The sequence below is a fragment of the Arachis ipaensis genome, chromosome B10 (genome assembly GCF_000816755.2).
Source record: "Arachis ipaensis cultivar K30076 chromosome B10, Araip1.1, whole genome shotgun sequence".
Classification (NCBI taxonomy): domain Eukaryota; kingdom Viridiplantae; phylum Streptophyta; class Magnoliopsida; order Fabales; family Fabaceae; genus Arachis; species Arachis ipaensis.
Window position 1 is genome coordinate 9,785,158 of NC_029794.2, and position 5,578 is coordinate 9,790,735.

Here is a 5,578-nt window from a genome sequence, read left to right on the forward strand (position 1 = left end):
TAATCTATATTTTGTTCCATCCTATATGTCCAATATTTAATGTATTATATGCATGCATATGATTGAGGCCATTATTTTATTAACTCACTTATCCCAAATAGCCTACCCTTTCAATTACCTTTATTAGCCACTTTGAGCCTTTTAATCCCATTTGTTCTATATTTTATCACATCACTAGCTTTAAGCAGAAAAACAAGTAATCACCCCAATTGAATCTTTGGTTAGCTTAAGATAGAGATTGTGTATCAACTAAGTATGGGAAAAACTGTGGAAACTTGGGTTAATGAAAGTGTACAGTGCTTAAATGATGAAATATTAGGAATTTGGGTACCTACTCATGTGAAACCAGAAAAATTAAAAATCCATGTGCATTGATAAGTAATGTTTATTTTTCTCTATAGAAAAAATATTCAATAATTGATTAAATAAATAAGGGGACAAAATTACCCCAATGCTAAGTTAAGTCCAAAATTCAATGCATATGTGATACAAGTTAAGAGAAAAAGTTGATGCATGAGTATGTAAAACAAAAGTGGGAGAATTTTGGGTAGTTAAGGATGATCTAAGAAGAAAATAGAGTATGTATGTTAGGTGATAACTTAGGATAATCAAGGATTCAATTTATAGCTCACTTAGCCATATATATATCCTCACCTTTACCTTAGCCCCATTACAACTTTAAAAAGACCTCATGATGTTTGCATTAGTACATTAAATACTTGTTGATTGGTTAGGTGAAGAACAAAGTTTAGAAAGCATGACTAGGGAAGAGTAGAGTGATTACCCTATACACTTGAGTGATTAGAGTGCACATACTATCAGTGAGGGTTCAATGCTTGATTCTATGTTCCCTGCTTTCATGAGCTGTCTTCTTACAAGTTTACTTGTTTTTATTGTATGATTTTAATTAGTGGAATTTTAGTTATTTTTTTTGTCTTGAAGAACTTATTTACTTTTAACCAAGTAGACAGAACCATATTAGCATATAGTTGCATTCATATACATAGGTTGCATTGCATTGCATGAGTCTTACTTTTCCTTACTCATTTATTTTATCTCCTTAAGCTAAGCATGAGGACATGCTAATGTTTAAGTGTGGGGAGGTTGATAAACCACTATTTTATGGTTTATCTTGTGCTCATTTGAGTGGTTTTATCAAGTCTTTACCCACTTATTCATATAATTTGCATGATTTTACAATCCCTTCCTAGTTTTGTTCTATGGTTGAAAACTTGCTTCCTAGAGATCTTTAATTTGTGTATTTTAATTCTCCTTTATACAATTCGATGCCGTGATCCGTGTGTTAAGTGTTTCAGGCTTCATAGGGCAGGAATGACTTAGAAAATGGAAAGGAAGCTTGCAAAAATGGAATGAACACAAGAAACTAAGGAGATAACCAGCGAGCATCGACGTGCGCGCATGGATCACGCGAGCGCGCGATATGAAGAAATTTGCAGCGACGCGTGCGCGTGCCTGACGCGAACGCGTGGATTGGAGTTCTGCAAGATGACGCGTGCGCGTGACTGACGCATACGCGTGACAAGGAAATTCGCCAAATGACGCGCACGCGTGACTAACGCGTACGCGTGACATGCGCGATCTGCAGAAATAACAGAAAATGCTGGAGGCGATTTCGAGCCGAGTTTTGACCCAGTTTTCGGCCCAGAAACACAGACTAGATCCAGGGAACGTGCAGAGACTCAACACATATTCTCATTAGCATAGTTTTTAGTTTTTAGATCTGAATCTAGAGAGAATTTACTCCTCCTCTAGGTTTTCTTTACATTCATAGTTCTATAGTTTTATGCTTTTGCTTTTGGATATTGAAGAGTCATCACCTCCGTTGAAGATACTATTCTAGTTTGTTTTCTTATTCCCTATTTATTTATTCCATATTCTTAATTCTTATTTAGAGTTACAATTGGATTATCTTGGATTTATTAATGCAAATGATTACTTTTATTTTTAATTAATTTTCAATCCCTATTTTATTTAAATTATTATGTCTCTTTTCTATTCCAAACTCCCAATAACGAAGATGGTATCCATGTTGATGGAGTAGACTCCCAACTTGGCATGTGGGTTGATTAGGAGGAGACACTTGAGTTGGAATGCTCAAGTGGTTAGTTAAATTGGAAGTTGTTGGCTAATTCTGTATTTACTAACGCTAGACCTTCCTAAGGGAGAGGACTAGGATTTGCAAATAAGAGTTAGCTTAATTACTTGACTTTCCTTTATTTAGTAAGGGTTAACTAAGTGAAAATAACAACCTCTTTATACTACACTTGAAAGAATTCCAACAAGGATAGAACTTCCAATTAATCATTCCCCCAGTCAAGGCTTTTTATTTTGAATAATATAAATCTCTTTTAATTCTCATTGCTTTAATTTACAATTATATGCTTGTGCTCATTGTCCAAACTCAAAATCTCTTGGAAAACTCCTGATTAATAAATTAGCACCCTTTTTAGCAGCTCGTTGGGAGACGACCTGGGACTCATACCCCCAGTATTTTTATTCTAATTTTGTGACAACCTTTTTAAATTGATGAGGCGAATTTTTGCTGGTTGAGAGCTATACTCGCAACGTATATCCTATATTGAATTCTTAATTGGCCGACTTACGCCCCAGTCGTCAGTATTGTATTGGTAACCTCCTCATCACTGGAACTCTCTTCAGCCCCGGGCTTATAAGCACTATCCTCTGTACTTTCATAACTGTCCGAAGATTCAGATTCTGATAACACAACCGTCTCAACCTGCTTTCCTTTCTCTTTAGTTGTATGTCTTGTCACATGACCTTTAGCTAATGCCTAGTTATATATCTCCTATTCAATGTTGTTCTTGCAACACCTTTCTTTTTGTTTTTTTTTCAATGCAACACCTTTTTTCTCTGTCCCATTCTTTGATGGCAATTTGGGTTGAAAAATTTTACTAGGCTTTAACTTAGGCACTGGTGTTGGAGTACATTTGGGAATTTGGGTTCGATTGGTGGTTGGAGGTGGTACTTGAATATGGTTCATATCTTGGTTGGGTGGAGCAGGGGTAGTAGCCATAGAAATTGGGTTTGAAATGGTAGATGTTGGCTGCTGGGTGGGTTTTAAAATTTCAGTAGTCTTAGGTTGGTTGATACATGGGTTTGGAACTGGGTGAGGAGGAATGGCCCTGGAGGTTGGTCCTGTTCTCAGTAAAACTGATTCAGTAGGTACTTCAACCACCACCTCCATGTCCTTTTTGGATGGTGGTTCTTCCAAATATGTTGAACAGATACCCCATGCTCATAGTACACGTGCACCTCTTCGTAGTTTCTTTCAGCATGAAAGCACATCTCCAGGAGCTCACCATCAGAATTTAGTTTCCTTAGACCAGTCTCTAAGGGTCTGTTTGGAACCAGCCACCAACAGTGTTCCACCTTATCATACCCAAGCTATTTGTAGTAATTCCTGATGAAAAACACATCTAGCCGATCTAGGTCAAGTTTCGGAATCTCTGAAATATGTTCCCTGGTATGAGACGACACTGTTTTCACTCGTCACAAAGGATCCTCCATGGTGACACACAATAGTAATGAGAGCCATCTGCAGGTAACACATGATCATCAAAATTGCCATCAACTAGGAAGGCACAATAACCCCAATCCCTAACCCACCATGAAAACACATAAACTACATACATACTACTATTTTCAGCACATTACAACCATAGCTACCATCATCACAGACGAAAACAAACAATATAAATGAAACAACAACATGCGAAGAAAATCCTAACAAAAATTTTCCAAAAAAAAAACACATTACAAAAGGGGAGAACGAATGAATATATATAGACTTAACAATGTCGAAAAAAGCCATGATCAAGAAAAACAGAGGAGTAGACAGTAGCTATTTTGTTTATCATTTCTATTTTGGTTATCTCTAACAACCAAGATGCTTTTCCTGAGATCACTACGTATGCGATACAGATGAGATAATTAGAGTGTGCTTGCTTTCCTTGAGAGAGAACGCAAGAGAAAATCCCTCTCAAAGTGGCGCCATTGAAGAAAATAAGGAGAAGAAGAAGAGATTGTGTTGGATTGAGAGAGAAATAGTCACTACATGTTAAATCCCCTCTAAGCACACCAAACGACGGTGTTTCTATGCAATTTGGGCGCCAAATAAAAAACGGCATCGTTTTGAATGTCCAGCCTGGCGTCCAGTGTGGCCTCTGTCGATCCAAGTCATCTTTCTGTCACCAGAAAATGCTTCAGGGACGACCGTGAGTCACCTTTGCTAAATTCAGGGAAATGATTGGGGCCAATGCAAATTTAGGGACTACTTTGAGACTCGAGTGCAAGTTCAGGGACCACTTTAAGATTTAACTCTTATTTAACTTTTACGAAAATGCACAAAATTTATTCCTATTTAAACTTTTCTATAAACAGGACCACAGAGGGTTGCAGACAACAATGGTGTGTTGTCAGAATCAGAACCAGAACGTTAGACCACACAAAGCACAAGGGACAAACACTTTCTAAAAAGTCACTAACCTGAACTGTGTGAAGCGTCCTCAGAAGATTCCGTCCAGCTCCGTCAACAACACCACCAACCCGCCGTCAACTATGACATTGTCAGCACCCTTGTAAGCAGCAACGTCAGTGCTTCTCTCCACCAATCCAGCATCCACAGTGGTCTCGAGAAGTGAGGAACCTTTTCTACTAGGGTTTTCTTGTAAATGTGAAGGCTTGTGATAAGATTTTATGGAAACACGTTTGAGAAGCAACTAAAGCGTTACTTTCCGTGCAAACGACGTCATTTTTAGAGTGAAGGAGTTGGACAACTTAACCCCTGTCCATTTTAACTTGTCTTAACCCCTGTAAGCTCATGTGACAGGTTATGCTTTAAACGTGATAACTCAGTATTTTTCGTCAAACCTCGTCAGAAAATAACACATAAGAACTGCATTGTGTGACGGAATTAAAAAATAGGAACTAAAATGGATCGTTTTTATTTTGAGGGGTTGCATTATTATTTTTAAAAATGGACAGAAGAAGTCGTAGCAGTTCACTCTTAATGTACTAGTTTTAAAGGAAAAAGAATCATTTTTATTATTAATTACTTTTTTAATCACTACTTGTTTAATATATCTTTCTATTGAATATTTGATAATATATAGAAATTGAATATGAAAAGAAAGGACATCTTGTTAACTTATTTTGTCTCTTCTCTCCCTTATTTTGTTTTATTTCTACATATGATTGATACTGAACGTCTCTGGTACAAGACAATTTACTTTTATCTAATCACAATTAACAAGTGACAAAGTGACAGTGACATGGCCAAATGCAATGTCGTGCATGTTAGGAAATATGCCATAATGCTATATTGAATTTGACCCGGTAATTCGGATTGATCCCAATTTTGCATTAATTCTGTATCAACTTTGAAAATTATAAGCCACAAAGTAGAGCGGAATTGACCAGCACCAGAAGAAAAATGAATTGACTTATTAATACAAAATTTTAAAACTTTTCTTCCATAAATACATAAGCTGCTGATATTCAGAAAATTTTCTTACATAAATACAAAATTATTTTCAAT